Consider the following 20,814-nt stretch of genomic DNA (forward strand, 5'->3'; position numbering starts at 1 on the left):
TCTTAAGACAGCAACTAAGCAATGTAGGGAAGGTAGTTTTATTTGCATGAGATCTTCTGGAACAAGAAAGGAAAATAACTACACAGCACTTTGGGAAAGAATTAGAAGAGGAAAGGTCTTGTTACCGATCCTTTACAGGTGGCTATAATAAAGGCCTCATAGTCAAGGTTTCTATGCTAATTTTAAATTAATGTAGAAAATATTTAGATCGTCCAATCTCCTACAAGCATTCAACCTGCTTCATTCAACCTGCTTCTTTGGAAGTAAGGAATTTGACACCAAAGAAAAACCAACCAGATTATTTCTTGATCAGGCCCTTAATAGCCCCAACACAGTGCTTGAAAGCTACAGATTCATTATATTTATGTGAACACTAAGTCATATAGAAGTAACCTTTCAAAAAAGACTCTTTACATTGAAGTATAAAGAACCTTTGGAGTCTATCAAAAAGGAGAAAGGAAGCCAATTCACATGATAGATTTTAAGAGTGAGAGAGTAGGCAAGTGCCAGCAAACAAAATCTCATTGTAGGTAGTGCTTTCTTCATTCATTCAAGTACAATTCAACACTTACAGGAACACAATTATAGGAATTTTCTCACTTTGTATTAGAAATGCACAGATGTAAGAGCAAACATTTTATGCATGATGCTTTCCTGCATCCAAAAAAAGAGAAACCTGTAGGATCTGAAGACTCCTTTATTCTTTGATCCTAAAAGAAGGTTTTTTGAAACCATCAAAGAAATACTATGTAATTAGAAGTTCAGGACAATAAAATGAGAAAAAAAAGAATCCATAGATATTCCCTATCTTGATTGTAACAAATAACATTTCCTTAGACCATCTATTCCTCTTTAGGTATAAAAGCTTCTAAAACAGATTAGGATATTAAACAACCATCCTGCAGAAAAGTTTCCTGTTGCTAAGAAACAGAAAGTAAAATCATACAGCCAAGGTCAGCTATTACTGAATTGATTCAGGCTGATAACATTTTTGACCCAAACTGACATATTTCCTAAGGAATCAAATATACCGTTTGTTTAGGGTGGACTGTTTTCATATTCTGCTTAGATTTTTATATTTGCATGGAGATGAGTAAAAGTATAATGGTGTTCGGTGAACAGTGACAGCAGTGCTGCTTTGGCTAGGCAAATCAGCAGGGAATTAGACTACATGTTCTTGAGGAGTTAAAAAATTCATCACAGTTTGTATAACCTTTCATTTCTGACAGCTTTGTCATTACACAGACTTTAGTTCTAGGTTCAAGTCGAAGGTCAAGGCTTCTAACACACCACTTCTTTCAACAGGCAAATTAAAGACAAGAGTTTCACTTCTACCACCATGAAATAAGGCATTATTCTCTTGCTACTCCCAGCTCATTGATTCAGTTGCACTAACCCTTAGAAATTAAGAAATCCAAACCATCTCTATACCAATTAAATCCAAAAATGTATCATTACAGTGAAATTACTGCACAGGCTCCAGTTGTGCAACTTCAACAAGAGCAGACAGAGCAAGCCACAGGTTTGCTACATCAACATGTAGGAAAAGACATCTTTTAAAAAACACTGAGAAACCGAGTACCATTATCCATGAAGTTTAATGAATTATGTTTTTTTTTTTCCAAAAAATAAAACGTCATCATTACTTTAAAGACTTCCAAGAGAACAAGATAAGGGAAGTTTGGAGGTTTGTTTTAATAGTATTGTTCTTCCCTAGCAAAGCAGTAGGGACACATGGAAGCAATCAGGTACTTTGCTGTTTCCCCTTCTGCTCTCCCTACAGGTGTGCATAGCTCTTACCAAGTAGCACATCCAAGAATTTCCCTCCCCACCTTCAGTCTCAGAGTTAATTACACTACAGACAAGGCCCTGGAAAACAACATGGTTCCAGGCACAAAAAGTACCATGTTACAGTCTACTGAACATTAAAAAAAGATCCAAACAGAACATGTAAACTGCACTAGATCCCACAAACAACCCAAACAGAACTGCTAGGCAGTGAAGCCTGTCTGTCCCCTATGCAGTGTTTCCCACTGGTGTGCTGCGCTCACTCCGACACACACCGAATGTAACACGTGCTCAAGCACAAATGTTTATCTTGATGCCTACATTTCTCAGTCTGAAAAGGCAGTTCCCAAAATTACAGCACATACCACACAGATAATCTTCTGGCTCTTGCAAAATACCTCTTGCTTACCAAGCTTGTACCTGACATAACTGCCTGAACTCTATAAAAATAGTTTCCTCTTGCTGCCTCCTATTTGTTCTCTGCATTTTCTACTTATTATCTCCCCTGAAGGTAACAGCAGTGATAACACACCTTTTAAGAAAAAAGGGAACCCGACAGTGATAATGCCACACATCAGTGCTGAAATAGCCAAGGATAAAAAAGGTCAAACTGCCTCCTGCACTGCCCAGGTTTCTTAATGACATCAAAAGATGCTGGTACCTTTAAAGATCCTGTACACCCATTCAAAAATGCTTGTATTAAAATTAATTTTTATTAATTTACTATTATTGATAATGTTGAGATATATGTACGTGAAAAAACAAAAATATTTATATTAAAAAGAAATTGTCTAAGTAATATGTGAAGTTTAGTAATAAACACTGTCCAGTCTTTTTCCTTCCCCTCTGACCCATTCTTCATTTATGGTTTAAATTTTAGCACTCTGGTGATACAGAAGATTTTTCTAAACTGTAAATTAGTTCAAGATGTTTCTTCCTTTGACACCTTCTAACGCTACCAACAGTTCTCACATTGACAATGAAATTGAAGGCTGTTCCAGTCTATAACTGGACGGTGGTTTCATGTCAGCATGAAACTGGTAATAGGGGAAGTTACTGCAGCAAAAATCAACATCAGATTTTATAAAAATCTATATCAGATCTTGAAAATATCCCACTCATGCTCATCCTTCCAGAAATTTCATTCAATCCCAAACTGACCTACACACAAGTGACACATCTGTCCAAGTGGTCTTGTCAGGATCACCTGCACATGACAAAAAGGACAAGAGGCACTAGCTACCAAGTCCTCACTATTGGAGGACTGCCTTTCTTCTGTTGGGAGTTTCTAGGTTTCTTCTCAAATGGCAACAATAAACTACAGACTTACATAGCTTCCAGGAGCCATTGTGGGGTGATCTTCACACCAGAACCTTGCTTATCTCAGTCTCCATAAACCTCCATCAACCATAAACCAAGGTTAGGCTGTTTTTCGTAATTTGTTGGGCAGGCAGGAGAAGTATTAGCACACATAATAAGCTTTTATTGACAAATTATCAGCTCCTCCAGACAGCAGGCATCCTGTTCTTGACATAAGCACTCCTCAATCTTACTCCTGACAGTGGTGTCCCCTGAGCTGCATTCTTGAAGAGCTGATCTTCATTATCATAAGCCTTTCTTTTAACCCTTCTGCTGTCTCTGGTGATTAAAGACACCATTTCTACTTCATTCATACCAACATTAATACTTCTATTACAGCTCTCCAGAAAAGATTAACAAAGTTAACCCAAGTCATCACAAACAGCTGCAGTTGTCATTCCTGGAAATCAAAGCAAAGAAGCCAAAAGGTGATGAGTATCAAAGTATCTGGACAATGCTCTCAGGTGTGTGGTGTGATTCCTGGGGGTGTCCTGTGCAGGTTTGTTTAAATTCTGTTTTCTAAATGTCCATCTGCAAAGACCATTCCCCATTATCCAGTAAATCATAGGTTTTAGTCTTTCATAATGACAAGGTACCATCTGGGAAGGTTTCCAAGGGATAATTAAATACCAACATACAGTATCTTTATGGATAACAGCTTACATTTTTCTTCATAAAGGAAAATTTTTCCTCATAATACTTTTACTTCCTGCTTTTACAGCATTTGTCTCCTCTGTCTTGATTTTGGCCATGGACCAGGGAGCACACAATCTGCCAGAACTTTCCACAATACCAAGACAGATATGCAGGTAATGAATCCTCTTCAGTAAAGAAAATGGTTCTGGCATCTGTGCAACAACTGTTTATCAACTGCACATACTTGCTACAGCTAAGAGGCTTCATGCTTAATGCTTTCCACTGAGAACTCAAGTTCTCAACAAATACAATTCTCTACTATACAGTACATAACTAACAAAATTAGGAAAGAGGACTTACTATGAAGGAAGATGTTTTCCAAGCCAAAGTAATTGGAGAAAGATGAAATAGAACATGAAGGTACAAGTAGGTAAGTCTCAATGAACATCAAATTGATTCCAAAATCCTCTCATAAGAAAATAAAAGTTGATGTGCAAAAAGCGGATTAGGCCACTTCTAGTTAGGCCCTTCAAAAAAGTTTTAAGTTAACCATTTCTATTTACTTCCTTTACAAGGTATGGTGTCAATCAAAAAATTTCCAACCTAAACATAAAACTATTCAAGGCATTCCTTTTGTTATAGAACATTTCCTAATGGGAATCACGCAATGTTTCCAGGCAGAAATGCTCACAATTGTCACGTTTTGTGCCCTGAAATGGCCTCTGTCAGTTTCAAGTATTTGCAGCACCTGGCGGTTCTGCAACCCTCATAACATTTGTCACGGGACAAAACACAAAGCTTCAGCTTAAAACGTGGACTGAAAGCCAGAGAAAATAGCTTGATTTCTAACAGTCTGAATATTATGCCAAAAATAATCAGTCACTTAGCTCTACTTTAACACTGTCAAAACCAAATCCCGCTTAACATTGTAATAATGAGAGCTGTGGCGGAATATTCACTTTCTGTCATCACAGAGTTCAAGACAGGAAACATTCAAATCGTCCTGAGGTGCTTGTGCCTGCTTATTCCAGACTCAAAGCTGAAGTAGGTGTTTGTCTGGTGAGGATGCTACACGTGTTCACCAAGAGAAAGTATAACCACTTATAGCACTGAGACTTGTACGCTCCCGTGGAGTATCACACCCTTGCCCCATTTGTTACCTACCATCCTATAATTTCTGTTATAGCTGGTACTGACACAGTAGCTATACGACAGAAGGGATAATTGTCACCTAACTGCAAAAAATTGAAAACATGTTCTTTGTTGATTCAGCATTAAAAAAAATATTATCTACCATGAAGTTATTTTACGTTTCCTGCCTATGAGAAAGACCAACCCTCCCATGTCTAGTTGAGAACAAGTACTTTCATTTTGCCAGGGGAAAAAAAAAATGTTCATTTCACAACCAAAACGGCTAGTACAAGTAAAGATAATTTGTAGGTTTGTTTGTAATCCCACACCTACTGCTTAACAGTAGATTTGTCAAGGGTGTATATCTGCATATTTAATTCTTTGGATTCATTCAACTCATATGACTATTCATATTTTGAGGCTCCTCTGCAGTCTTCTCACTGGCTGTCTGTCTGAGCAGGTGAACTTACAAAGGAATAGGTATGTGTTGTGGGAAGGCTGTGGAGACAGCATTGACTTCTAACTCCATGTATCTCATCTCATTCTAGACAGAAGCACAGAGGATAGGCTATGCCCCTGTCACAGACTGAACAAACTTGATAACCATTTAAAATGCAAAAATGGAAGTGTAGCAACTGTGTTTGACAAGGAACCCTCACCCCTGCAAGGCAAAATGTTGCATTTAATTGCTATCTGATTTTATACTTGAAAGATGCATATTTTTCACTCAGATAAAGTCCTTGCTGGAATAGATACAGCCACAAATATTTTGATATGCCTGTCTACTCCTAGATTTCTACAGCTGGAGAAAAAATTCCAGCAGTTAAACCAGTGATATTTCTGACCACAGCAATGGCTGAGGCTTACTTCAGTTTAGCACATGCCTCTCCATTACACAAAAGACATCTGCACGGACGAGTACACCCAAACTGCTCCAGAACCAGCACTAGCTGTGTTTCATCTAATCAGGCTTGTGAAAAAGAACCAACAATTAAGTCATGCTTACAGCAACAGAGCATTATATAGCTTCTGGACTTAAGGCCGAGCACAGACAGCTCTGAACATGGGGAGGAGGGCAATGTGTTAAACTAGCCAGGCATTACAACAAGGCAGAGATCTGAAACACTGACCTTGTTAAGAGAATGCACTCTTGGATGTTAAAACTCTAAACTGCATTTCTTCACCAGTTTCTCTTCCACTGTCTTCTCCTCCCTACCTCCATTCTTCTTTTTTCTCTGCAAGCCTTATGATTCATCAAGTTTTTCTGAGGATTGTTTGTTGTTTGGTTGAGAGTTTTTAAGTCTTAGAAGAATTAATGGGATGAGAAAAAAGCTTTCTGGGAGCTCTACCCAGGATGCTTCCCTGGCCATGAATAACTAACTGGTTTTGAAAACAGCAGTGCTCTATTTCAGTTGCTGAGCAGGTGGTCCCTTAAATCTTAAAAGTTATGTCTGTTAGTTAAGTGTTCATGTAAATATTTCATTAAGCTTCCTGGCTTATAATAAGCATCGCTTAACACTATTTTATGCAACACACACTGCAGAAATCATCTTACCAAGGGGAGAAAAAAGATGCATGAGATGTGAATAATTGCAGTTGGGATGGGGAAGAGGGGTTGGCAATATCAAAGGGAAAAAAAGAACACGAATTCTAAATTAAATGCGCCTGATTAGGGAAGATACATCTTGTTTCATCTCATAGCCTAGGCAAATAAGCTCACATTACCCCTATATTCTCTTTCCTATAATCTTATTCAATTATTTTCAAAAATTTCCCTTAAATGACTTTACAAGTAGCTTAAGAAAGTCCAGGATATGCTTTTCCACAACACCTTACCATAAATTAATTTATTTCTATAACATCCTTTGTCATCACAAAAAATTATTAATCTCTTTGTGTTGCAAAGCAATAAAGATAAAAGGTCTTAACCATGAGCAACTTTTAGCTGTTGAGATGTTAACAGTCTCTCCATTTGAATTTCTGTGAAGCTGAGGGATCCTCTCAGGTTCACTGCTGCTCTCCCAGAATACTACCACTTAAACACTACCAGAAGTTGCCCACTTTCTCTGTCAATTTTGCAAGCCATCATCTGTTTTATTTCCTGGCATTCCCCCCTTGGCAAGTGATTTAAATCATCCCAAGATGCAAATAACACACAGGATATTAATTACACTTTGAACAGCATTTCTATTCTCATTTTTATTTTTTTTAGCATTGAGAAAGGAAACCTTTCCCTCAGAATTTTAATGATCATGTTCTCAGATGTCTCTTATTTTATTTGTTCCTTCATGAAACAGAGAACCTATCCTATTATTAGCATAAAAAGCAACATGGCCTGTCACAATTCTTACAAGGTTGTCAGCACAGAAGAATGGCCTTGCAGTAACGAAGTTTTCTACACTTCAACAGTATTATTGTAGAGATGGTGGGGCAAAAAACTGTAATTTAGAGACCCAAAATAGGCTTCAATTCTTATTTAACTAAAGGTGAAATGGAAAAGCATTGTCTGGAGAAAAAAAAAAAAAAATCTGTTTTTTGTTTACCCGTTTCCAGTAAAGCACCTGTGCTCTCTCTGCACGTTGGAATTAATGCAGCAAGAACTGTGACACTTGCACAAGGAACTGCAGCCACTCTAAAGCAGGAAGCACCACGATGGACCTGCACAGCCAACAGCAGCAAAGCATGGACAAACATCCAGCTCTGGAATGACTGCTCCAAGGGAGTAACAGCAGCACTCATACAGCTGCAGTCCTGCACAGAGCACAACAGCACAGAGTGAAGCAGAAGGGGAATGGAGTAAGCTTTGCACTACTCCCCAGCAATATTTAAGTAGGAAGATAGGTCTGGGGCTAAATTATTACAGGTGAGAGCAGAAATCTCTTTTGAACCTGCTAAACCAAAAGGTACTTGTTGTAACATAGCATTATTTCCTGAATAACACTGAATGTTGCTAAACATAGACAGGACACCTGGCTCAGAAATATCTCCAGACACTAGCGGGTAGAGCTGGTACAGTCTCCACAGCAAGCAAGCACTAAAAGGCCTTTGGCTTCAGAAGCAATCATCCAATTCTTCTACAGATTAGCTCCTGATTTCCAGATTGGGAAGAAAAGGAAAGAATGACAGCACAAAAATATACATCTTCATATAAATAAATAAAATCTAGAAAAAAGAAAATATTAATAAAAAGAAATAAAAATCTTATAAAAAACTAGCTCCAGCTTCAAACAGGTGTGGGTAAAGAAGCCATAAGCCATGTAAGCCACATCTCCAGGGTAACATTTAGCTGCCTAACTACAAAAAACACTTTCCCCCATTGTGCATTCAGCATGCAGGTTAGAGCTCTACAGATAAAAATGTCGTACATCTCAGATTTATCCCCAGCACATCAGAATTCTGAGCAATGGTTCTACAGAAAGAGGACAGAAAAGTATGGAAAAAGGTGTTATACACAGCTGTAATACATACATACACCAAAGAAACTGCAGAGTAAATGGGGTCTGCTGTAATAGCCAGAGTAGGGAACAATGCAAAGGTGTTACTACCCCTGAAGAAGAACTGATCAAATGTGATCAAGAACTCAAATCAAATGGACATTTTGTCCACACTGCTGTCACAATAGCACCTCTGCCTGGCTTCAGCTGGGCACACCTGCCTGTCTGCCTTCACATCTCAAATCACAGAGGCAGTGCCGCTCTTCTGAACTAGCTCCTTGTCATCCTCTCTCATTAGTATCAGCTGACTCACATTCTACCAGATCATTTCTTATCTTATTTCTTAGCACATCACTTGTCTAGCCTAGACTCTGAATATCACCTCCTCATTGTACAACCTGACTTCTCAGGTTTCAAGCATTCATCTCTTTGGGTTTGTTCCCTTCCATATCATTTTCTCCTCCTTGTTTTGTTTCCTCAGGACTTGTACTTCCAAGCAGCTTTCTCTCCCAGAGCTCCTGGGCAGCAGGCAGTGTCAGTTTGGCTGCTCACACCCTCATCTCCCACAGCCTGAATGACTCACATTTATGATTTCAGAGTAATCCTCTTTTGGTCCAGCCATTAAATGTTGCAGAAGCTTCAGCCAATAATGTCTAAGTCTTCCAAGCACAAGAACAGGTGTTTTTGAAGTCTACTATTTTCCACAAGCAAATAAATCTTCTGAGGAAGGGGAGAAAATCATTCCTTGGACAAGAATCAATCTATTTTATTTCAAGGCCCCTATACTGAAGCCTCAGAGTCTGTGAGTTTGCAAAAGCATTTGACAGTTATCTTCTGCCTGCCAGCTCAGCTCTCTAACCTTGCTGAAACCTTCAAAAATTTCTACTCCAAAGGCTGGCAGACATCACAGAGGGAGTTTAAAGCCCAGCAAAGGTGTAAGTAACAATGACCAATGTCATATATCAAGAAGAGCTTCTTTAAAGAGATGATTAGAGTAAAAGAAGGGTATTCATAATTTATCACCCCACACTCTTCAACTATCATTTCAACTATCTATTTCAGAACTTTTACCTAAGAAAACCTCTTTCTAGATTTTTAGCAATTTAAAATTTCTACATGTTGAAATCACCCGCATAGGGAAAATGCCACTACGTCCAAATTGTTTTCACTTTGTTGTAACTGGTGTTGAAACTGGTTGCTTCTGTTTGAAAAACCTTTCTCCATACCACCATGGAGAGAGACACACACCTGCTGTTAAATATACTTTTATGATATTGGTGCGTTCACTTTTTTTGAACATTGTTTTAGTAAAACAACTACAGAAAGTAGCGCCCATGCTCCATGAATTTAGTTTCTTGCTCTGACAGGCATCTTATTATCTTTATGGAACCTTCTTCAGAAATCTCCTAGACGTTATTTTAATGCAGTAAGATATGGCTTGATACAAAATTTCTTCAATTGGGAGGTTGTTCTATTGATTAGAAACCCTACTCCAATTTCTAGAATTTATACACATGGTTATTTGCTCTCCTATCAGCATTATTATGCTGATAGGAGAGCAAATTCCAGGTAATACTTTCCTTGTGATTATCTCCGCACATTTACAGAGTACTTACTCTATAAAATTCAACTTGCCAAAGAAGTCAAGCTTCAAAATAATGACATGATGCAAGTCAAAAAAGGTTGACAGTGTATTTTGTTTCTTAAAAACAAAATTTATCTTATTTAGAGTTTAGTGATGAAAACAGCTATATAAGCACAGCTGAGGCAAAGGGGCCTTTGATCTGTCACATTTCCTTATAGTACCGCTCTCCTTGGTAAACTCCTAATGCCTTTTTCTAATATTCTTTTACCATTATGCACAGAAATATCCCTTCCTATAAAAGCAGTTTAAGAACTTGATTAACACTGACGTCAAAACCGTAATCCTGCAGTTCCTTGGATTAGTTTTGGCCCCTTTAAAGAAAAAAAACACAATTCCCTGTTAATGCCTAATTAGTTAGACACCTCACTTCACAGCCAATCTGCATTCAAGCTCCATGTTAATTTCCATTTCCATGCTTCTATTCCTTTTCCTGTAGGCAACAGGAATCACTTGGTGCAAAACATGGCACTCAATTAAGGTTTTAGACAAACCTAGACTTGTACTGTTTCCCAATCCCACTCCTGGAAACACCTCTGATGAACTTTGTGCTCCTGCCCCCAGTATTCTTTGCAGGGTTTAATTCAGCTTGCCAGTTCCTCTGTGCAGAGGCCTGTCTTCAGTCCTAAGGCACTGAAAAATCCTGTTGCAATGAGGAACGCAATCATTCTTTCATGAACTCAAGTGTATCTTAATGGCAGCTTTTCAGAACACACATATGTTTAATTGTGGTTCAAAAAGAAGTAATTATAGTATAGACTTCAGAAGTCATCTAAGCTCCGAAAGGCATATACAGGAATGCTGGTGGCAATTCTGGGGAAAAAAATTAGTTCTATTCCATTAGGTACAACATCACCACAGGCAATCAAAAGCACTCCCTCAGATTTGTTTTGTAACAATTACCATTACCTGGATTCCTCACAGATGTTTAAGTAGTGTTGTAACCTGTGTTGTAGCTTATTGCTACTGACTAGTTCTTTAGCTGAACAATATACCCTTTCAAGTCATAAAACAAAAATTTAACTTGACTAGATTTCACAGGTCATACATTATATTTAGCATTCCACAGCATAAAGCCAAACAAGGAGGAAAGAAGCATGTGCTTTATAACATTACATATTTTTCATTCCTATATGTTATTTAACAAAGAATTTTCATCCCAATTTTACTCTTTAAAATTTGCATAGCAAATGAAGATGGGTTTATATGGTTAAGACTATATGATGAAAGCTCATTTGCACCCAACAACAGAGCACAGAGAGACAGTGTCAAGTGGGGAAGCACAAATTATATTTTGCCCATCTTCTTCCAGGCCCACCACAAGAGCAATCAGCCCATTAAGGGGCTCTCTCAACGAGAGAGGACCACAGGGCTGCAGAATGGCACAAATTAGGGGATGAAAAGCATGGAAAAAGGCAGGGACACAAATGAAGGGACTTGAAGGAAGAGGGGGAGGCCCCATCCAGACTCTTCTCAGGGCAGTCCCAAGGAGGATCTCAGTCACACTGTTCAGTTTTGAAAACCATCACGAGTGCTCACAGATGTGGGACACACTATGGGATGTAAGGGAGGGGCATTTGGGGATTGCACAGGACTTGTTATGAGATGTTTACAGGGGAAACCAAAGGCAGGAATGGATTTAAAGGATTTGGGAAAGAGCAAGCATGAGGTAATCGAGAAGTAAGTAGATAAAAAGGGCCAGTTGCATGCAAATATTCTGGTTCAACTGCCTGGTTGTGTGCTGTCCTGACCAGCTTATTACAGTCTGTCCTGTATGCTTATTAAACCCTTTCCAGCTCTTTTCTGGGTGAGTGGCTCTGCTCATTCTGCATATGTGCGCAGGGATGTGAGTGCAGCAACTCCTGCCTGCCAACCAGCAGGGAGACTGGGGTGAGTGGCTGAAGGTGCCAGGCTGAGCTGGGCCATGGGAACAGCTGTGTGCAGGGCAGCACGTGGAGCAGGCGTGGGAGCACATCCCCTGTGTCTGTGCACTGGCAGGGTGTGCTCTGCCGGGCTGCTGGATGCAACTGGGGCATGAACCTGTGGCAGCCTCACCTCTCTCAGCCTGCAGAACCAGCCTGGCATTTTCCCTTAGCTAAAGGGGAAAAAAAGAGGTTTGAAAATTTCAACACAACATGTTTAAAACAAAATTTCCTGTTCCACACACAGTGATCATCATCCTTCATTCCATATCTTGATTCTACTTCTTTTTCCACTCTGGTCATTTCACCTACTTATATCAATCTGCTCTTATCTAAAACATTTTCTCTCCTCCTTTTCACTTCTACCCCATACCATCACAGATTTTAGCAGTTGGTTTTCCTTTAGCTTGCTTATATCTTTCTCCATTTCCAAAACCCTTACCTCTGTCTTCCCCTCCACATTTTTTTTACTCTTCCTCTTTGAATTCCTCAACCACCCTTTCAGTAGGGATAAAATCTGCCCCTTTCACATTCTGTCACTTCTCTTCAGCATTCTTTCTGCTTGCCAAAACTCCTTCTGTGTAACACTGCCTTCCACTCTCTTTCAAAGCAAAACACATGCATTTGAAGTCCTCTTGTTCATAGTTAAATAAAACACAGCTATTTTCAAACACTTACAGACTGAACAAGGTTTGCATTAGGACTTTTTCACAGGAGCACACAATAGAATCAGCAGACTATTACTACGGATGCTGCTCAAAAGGAACATAAAAAAAGGAAAAAAGTTATTCACAAAGTGCTGTTCATGTAACAAACTTACCAAGAAAACACTCAGTTTATCTACAACCTGTTTTTCCTCCTCCCCTCTGTGAGGTTCCAGAAGGACAGAAAATGACAGAACTTAATTTCTCAGGCTTTGCTCTTCCTTAAGTTGTCCACCTTACCAACTTCAGCATATCCTTATAAAATTGCAGAGTTGAATTCAGTTCTTCACTCTAGCAGGACTTTATCAAAGAGCTTTTATCTTTTTGATGCATTTTGCCTCCAGTGGACAGTCAGTCCCTTCCTCTCAGCTCCACAGAATACTGCATCCCACCAGCTGTGGAGACCAGCATTTGAGAAGCTTTTGGAGGTGGCATTAATTTCACCTTTTTGCAGTATGTCACCTTCCAGCCAACACCTCATATCATCTTTTAGGACTTCCACTAACCTAAGGCACTGATGTTACTGTTTGATTTTTTAAGGAGGTATTACACAAACAAGGAAATTTCACAGTAAATATTTTCAATCCTCTACAGTTATGTTTATCAACTTAATGGAAAAGCATCTGTCTCCACAAAAACCCATACCCATCAGCTGGCTCTTTAATGGCCATTTACCCACACAGAGAGCCAGCACAGGCAAGGACAATTTGATACAATCATCACATAAATAAATTTTCTACAAGACACTGAAATTATTAGTACTCACCAGAGAAACAATTTGGTAGCATCAGCTGACCTGTGCTTGGCAGACAGACCTTAAATAGGTCACACCACTGTGAGGAGATAGTGGACACCTTTTGAAGTCAGCTCTTAGAAGCTGTGCTTTAGGTTTCTCTCCAAAGAAGCAGCATAGACCCTCTGAGCCTAAAGCAGCACATTTGTCACCAGAAGCCAGGAGAGCAATGTGCCTGCATTCATAGATTACATGGCAAGGATTGATGCCAGTTTCATGTACTAGAAATGCTGAAGTACAAGGTCTTCCTTTGGGAAGCATAATCATCCCTTTCTGATGATGACCCAAGACCAGGGAAGCATGATTAGATTTCTTCAGCCTGCCTCTGAGCAAGGGTTTTTCCTCCTTTACTCCAGTCAATGGCTGCCTCTGTACTCAGCCAACCCCAAAAATCAGAGATCTGGAGCTCAGCCCATGTCCTCTTGTTACAGAAAAAAGGCACCAACTCACAGTTTCCAGCAATACACCAGGATTAAAACTGCTTTCCATGTTATTCTTCCAGTCTCCTTCCATCACACTTATTAAGTCCTACAATGTCTTACACCAAACTCTCACCACATAGAATATCCTCAGTTGGAAGGGACACATCAGGATGATCAAGTCCAACTTCTGTCTCTGCAGAGAACACCCCAAGAGTCACACCGTGTGCCTAAGAGCCCTGGCAGGCTTGGGGCTGTGACTGCTTTCCTGGGAAGCCTATTCCAGTGTCCAACCATCATCTGGGTGAAAACACCTTCTCCTAATACGTTGTCATCTTATTGCAGGGGTTCCACACCGTTGTCTCCTATCGCAAAAGTTTCATACCTTCTTGATGTTTCCTCGTGGCCTGCTCCTCCAAGTACTGACTCTTTCCTCTTCACAAAGCAACCAACTGACTCCAGTTCCCTTCTCAACCAGCCACCCCACTCTTTTACAGCACTCTTCTTCTCACTGGTTACAGCTGTGGCCTGTTAAAGTCAGGCCTGATCCTAATCTTTGATAATTGGCCCAGCTGCAACTCCTTAGGGGTGAGATTACTTTCCACAGTATCTTCTTATATTCTATCCCCCTACACTAATATGCAACCTAAACCTCCTCTGACATAGCTGTAAGCCATTCATCCAGGTCTCTGTCACCAAAGAGAATAGATCAATGCCTGACCCTCACTCTGCTTCCTATAATGAGGAAGTTTTAGAAAGCATGTAACACATGCACACCCTGTCCCGGCAAAAGATAGCTCCAAAAGTTCACTTCCACACCGGCAAGAAATCTTATGACAGTCCCTATTTTATTGCTACCTTATCTCATGCCAAAATTTTGTCCCTTAGGTTAGGTATGTGTTTAACTTGGTTCATGTTAGATCAGTTTAACTTCTGAAGCAAGTTATTAGTAATTGGCTTCTGCTTTGCACTTTTCCTCCGTGCTAAACAAGTCCCTTGGTCCTTAACATCACTGGTACTTTTTTTTTTTCTCCATCTGGAAAAGACTTCAGAGAAGACAACCTTGGGGAAGGGAGAGGGAAACTTATCTTCTATGAGAAGTCATCAAGCCATCACAGCATCAACTCCACTCCATGGAGGCCAAGGAAGCTGCTCCCATGACAGCAAAGATGGCCTGGCCTTCCTTCACTGTGCTTTTGTTTGCAATGTCTTCTGCTTTAGAGAGCCAACAGGCAGAATCTGGAAAATTGGGATTAGTGAGCTACTGACGTCAAAAACATTTTCACTCAATGACCCAGAACAACCAAAAGAACTCTGTCCGGCACAGAAGCTGCCTCCTGCATTTCCTCAGCAGCAGACCTAACCACAGAATGCCACAAGGATTACATTTCTACAAGCTCCTGCAGAACTTGGTGCCATTTCCCTTCCGCAGTGCATCCCCCCAAGAGCTGTGTAACACAGCATGAAGTAAAAAACAAAATAATGTAATACAAGGGAGTAGTTAATTGTAATACTTCTAAAGATGTGGGGAAAAAAAAAAAGAGAAACTGTTCCTATAAGAAAAACAGAAAGCCTTAGAGGAAATCAGCCAGTGACCACTACCTTGTTTAAAGAACTTCATTTAACAATGAAGTCAAACAGGCAAGGACAAATGTTGTTCCAAATCACAAATGAAACAAGCCTCTGGTTTTCAGAGTGGGAAAGTCTCCTGCTGAATAGCTTAGAAGTAATTAAACTTCTCACTGTTCTAAAGTAGTTTTTGAAGTACACTGCCCACTATTTTGATACAATCAAATTGAATGTAACATTTTTGCAGAAACCACATTTGACATTTAATTTTGTCTACTTGAAAGTCAACTTGGAAGTATAAATGGACCAAACTTGGATTTCAGTTGCTGGTGGGCAACTGGAGAAACATTCCCAGCACATCAAACCCTTCCTGACCTTTCCAGACTTAAGTTATGTATTTTATTCTACTGAAATCTGAGGGTTTGGACTACCATTCTTCTTCAACAAAGCACAACCATGCTGCTCCCAATGAAACAAAGTCAACTTGATATCATGCAGTTTGCCTTTGCAAAAATGCACTCAGTTGTGACTAAGATGGAAGTTCTACCTCACCCCAAAGCATAAAGGGGGTTCAGCCAAGCCCATACAGGGCAGCAGCTAACAAGCTGGGGTTTCCCACTGTGCTGTACCTCCTACCACTGCCCCAAAGCAAGCAGGCTCACATGCCAGAGGCACAGGTATAGATGGGTCAGTTCTGGAAGTCATTCTTGTGAAGAAATTTGGCAACGAACAAGCAAACTTAACAGGACAAAATCCAGGCAGGAACATTAGAATTCTTCCTAAAAATGAGGACACGAGGTACTAGAAAGCTTTCAATGCCTTGAAAACCACACTCCCCATGAAAAAACATTCGTTTTATAAGATTATAAAACAGCCATAAATATATTATCTTCACTGCAAAATTAGAAACTTTGTTTTTCAATAGCCACCCGCTCTGAAATTAACTTTACAGCCATCCATAGCTCAGCACTATGAAAGTCTCTCACAGTACAGAACAAGACTTACCTTGTACACCAGTTCTAAAACCAACAGGACAGCACTGTGGCAGTACAATTACCAAAAGCACCTTTAGTGCCTCTGCATCCCAAAAATCATTCCATAGAAGAAAAGTTATAAGCTGTATGGAAATACCCAAAGGAGCAGTGAAATTACACTGAATAATGCAATATTATCAAACTCCCCACTATTTCTAAATTATGAAACTCTAATCTAACTAATGAGATTTAAGTTTCGGTGTATGCCTGGTTGCCAGTGAATTGGGGGGGGGGGGGGGGTAGGAAAGGCATTGAACCATCGAAATGGCACAGAAAATAACAGAAAATAACCTAAAGTTAGCTTACTACTCATTATTGCTTTAACTGTATCATTAAGTCTACTTTTTAAATAGGTGTTTATCCCTCTTTCCTGAAGAATCTGATATAAATTGCTGTAATATCACACACTTGCCTGGAACAAAATCTCCTTTTCAATTACCAATGAATTGGAAAAATACTACCCAGCAGAAGAGAGATCTCTTTTTCTGGCCTGTGATCACTCCGTTCACTTCAAAGAAATGCACCTCATTAACCCTGATAATTAACAAGGTTATTCTCATCACATTAAAGGTTTAAGTTCCTCTATTAAGTCATTATTTGAATTTGCACTGCTATTAAGATGATGAGACTGTTCTGGATTTAATTTCATATAACAAGATGTTTCTCTTTACAGATCCTAACTTTTTTTTCAAGTCAAAGCATATAATTTCATTGTCTTGTATGCTACACTGAATCACAGAATGAGTTAGGTTGGAAGGAACATGGATCCTCTAGTTCCAACCCCATGCCACAGGCAGGGACACAACCAGCACATCTACTGGACTAAGAAATGTATTACATACACACAAAAAACCTCCAAACAAAATCAAAACTGAAAAACTAGTAGGGGAAAGGCAGCAATGCAAACAAGCAGCAAAAACAGCAAACAGGCATCTGGCAGCAGCATGGCTGTGGCAGCAGAAACCAGAGAGAACTGAAAAGGGAGAAGAGAACCAAAATTACAAGGAGATGCATATGGCCTGGGAAAAGGCTACCAGCAGATTAATCTACTCCTAGCTGGACCATTCCAGTAGAAACTCTTTAGTCCACAGACTAAAGAGACACTTCCAATTCCCATGATGTCCCTCACCATGGCAGAGGGTTTAAACTAGATGATCCATAAGATCCTTTACAACCCGAATCCCTCCATGGTTCCATACTTCCATGTAACAACACATGTTTGGGGCATTTTGCTCTTAGGCTGTATGGACAGCAGTCTAGCCAGTAAAGTCTTCTAAATACCTATTAAATGCTTTAATTTTTGCACATAGGTATTCCTAGTATGGAAACTTGCCTGACCCACAAGAGAAAAGCCAATTGTCTAAGTCAGACAGTTATTCTGAGAATATTAAAAATTGCAGCAGCCACTATCAACATCCCACATCAAATTTAAAAAACACAGATGATGGTTCACCTCATTATCCATGCTGGCATCATATTAGTTCATGTGCTCTGTCATTGACAGACATATGGAAAATCATAACATGAAAAATTTGATCACAATTACTTAGAGATTTGACTACATAGGTTCCAATGGCAGCATACCTGACACCAGGGCACAGAAGCACCTTGAATGCAAATATCTAGTGGTGGCCAATTAACATCAAAGGTTTTGCACACAATTTTTTTTTTGCACAGAATTCAGTCCCTATGGAGTAATAACAACAGCAATATCCTTTAAATGTCAGGAGAGACAAGAAAACTTTCTGCCACAACATGACTATTATCACAGTGCTGACTCGGCCAAATACTGAAAACAAACAAGTTCATAGAGTCAAGGTCAGCTGTCAGTCTACAGGAGAGTTCTGAGCACGGCAAGTTTGCCCTTGCACCTTAAAAGGGTGTCATTCATTTAGCTTTGCATTTTCCAGAACTTCATTTTTTTGTACTTTAAAGCACCCATTACTAAATCTTGTCACAAGTGCTTAGCGGTGTACAACAAATAACAAACTCTTCCCTTAAAGAGTGTCAAGAGTGCTGTGAAATATTCAGAATACAGACACTGTAAGTCTTATCAGCACAACAACTCCCTCAGGAATTACTAATTTGCAAATTTCTCAAACCCCTAACAGGGTTTTAAAATGTTGCCTAAAATACAGCTGGGTACACATGTATGAGCCATAGATTGATCCTTTTTTTCAAGTCAAAGGCTAGTAACTGTTCTTCAGCTGAATGAAATCTGAAGTATACACATGAGATTAATAGAGGACATAATAGAGGATGATATTTAACCACCATGACAGCTTCATGTAAGTTTGGATGAGACTTTTGGTCAATAATATTCGACAGCAGCAGAGCTGTCACCATTACAGGAATCACCAAACAGAGCCCTGTACATGGTTGGAGCACTGAGAAATCCACCCGAGTGCTCACAGGTTATCCACATCTTTGTTAGTCAACACTTCGAGTTTTCCTTCTCAAATTGTGATTTTCCCATTGAACCAATGACCCTTGAACAACAAACATGTGAGTTTCATTGCCATTAGTTAGTTTATTTCCTCACTCTAATATAAGATAAACATAATCATCTCATCCCCCACACCCTACAGAATCAGGAACAGAACCCCAAACAGAAGTGTTTGTTTTTCAACATGAATTACAAAGAGCTTAAAATTTTCCCCTTTTTTTTAAACAAACACTGAAAATAACCAGAATAGCTTTGGCATTGCTTTAATCACTTTAAACTTAAAGACAGGAACTCTGATTAAAATCGGGAACTCTAGCTGTAAGAAACAGCTAATTAGCTCCCAACTTTTTAATGAAGTGCTGTGGCAGAGTACATATTAGCTGATCAGTATTAAAAAGGAAATGCTTTGCAAGATAAGCTCGTTCTCTCAGATAGTACATCACTTTGTCTACTTCAGTCCATGCACAGTCAGAGGGATTTAAGAAAACACACAACAATAACTATCAGATTTACACATCTCCATACATTCTCAATAAATGAACTTTGCAGGATTTAGAACTGAGAAAGAGAAACACGAGGCAGTCCACTACCGTTCTGCTAGGCAATGAAGACAATTTAAATTGCATTAAAGCACAAGATTGGGTTTCCTTCTTCTTAATTGCTCCTGGCCACAAGTTGCAAATACAAGAAAGAATAAGACAGAAGTGAGAAGGGAAGAAGTGAGAGAAGGCATTTGATGCTTGTGTGCTCAAGAAGTCTGGACAAAATACATGGGGGAGAGGAAAAGTGAGAACTGCCAGACGAGGAGGAACCTTGTCCAGATAGTCTCAGCAAGATATGCCGACAGCGGTGGGAACCTGAACAACTCCGTGCACATTTCCACAGCTTTCACTGTCTCGCTTTGCAAGGACTGGTACTTTATCCACCTTCCCACACACAGAGCATCACCTAAACAAGAAATTACTTAAAATATGATTAAAAACAAAGACCAAGTTCGCCTGCGCTCCCACGCCAGGGTTTTCTAACATGGGTTCCCTCTTGTCGCGACATGCCACACTTACTCGGAAATCCCTGATCGTTAGAGCGGCATTTAGGGTGGTGCCAAGTGAAGGAGGGTGTGAAATCGCCCCCGAGAGCCCGGGCTGGCCGGGGCCGCCGCTGTCCAAGCGCCAGCCCCACGGAGCTGCCGGGAACCTTCCCCCGCTGCCCGCAGCCGGCACCGGCCGAGGGGACGGCGGCAGCAGCGCCGTCTCCCGCGATGCGCTTCTCCCGCGAAAAGCCCCGAAACAACAAGAACAACACAAAAAAAAAAAAAAATCAACCAACCAACCAAACGAACAACCAAACCAAATCCACCGAAAAAAAAAAAAAAAAAAATATTTTCAAAAAATAAAATTAAAAAAAAAAGGCAGCGCCCGTCCCCGCCGGGACCCCGCAGGTGCGGAGCCGCCCCCGCTCTCACCGGTGCCGGGGCGAGCCCGGGTGCCGCAGGGAGCCCGCCCAGCCGGCTGCCGGCCCGCCGGGTCCGGCCGCGCCCCCCGCCCCATCCCGCGCCCGCCCGGCGCGGCACCGCCGCCGCGACACGCCCCCGGCACGCCCCATGACGTCACCCCGAGGCCACGCCCCCCGTGCGGACAGCGGCGATACCGCACCCCCGGTACCGCTCCGGACCCGGTCCCGGTCCCGGTCCCGCCGCGGCTCCGCTCCGGCCCCGGCGGAACCGCAGGGAAGCCGCAGCGTGCCATGCCGGAGCATCCGCCCCCTCCCCTCCCCTCCGCTCCTCTCCCCCGCTTTCTGCTTTTCCTTAAAAACCAGTTTGTTGCGAGTATAGAAACGGTGCCTCCCCTCGCCCGGTGGAATCCCCGGGCGAGGGGAGGCAAGGGGCTTATTTGCGTGTTTATTTCTCTCCGCATTAAAAAGCAGAGTGGTCTCCCCTT

General features: G+C 40.7%; 1 protein-coding gene across 2 annotated transcripts in view; it reads right to left on the reverse strand.

Annotated features, from left to right (window-relative positions):
* MARCHF1 (membrane associated ring-CH-type finger 1) overlaps positions 1-20,163 on the reverse strand; it is a 222,836-nt gene extending 202,673 nt beyond the window's left edge. For both annotated transcript variants that reach the window (XM_059469932.1, XM_059469931.1), the window contains exon 1: positions 19,939-20,163. The gene's annotated coding sequence lies outside the window, so the exon portion shown is untranslated. The remainder of the gene's footprint in view (positions 1-19,938) is intronic.
* Between the last annotated feature and the right edge of the window lie 651 nt (positions 20,164-20,814).

Source organism: Ammospiza nelsoni, chromosome 4, assembly GCF_027579445.1.
Source record: "Ammospiza nelsoni isolate bAmmNel1 chromosome 4, bAmmNel1.pri, whole genome shotgun sequence".
Classification (NCBI taxonomy): domain Eukaryota; kingdom Metazoa; phylum Chordata; class Aves; order Passeriformes; family Passerellidae; genus Ammospiza; species Ammospiza nelsoni.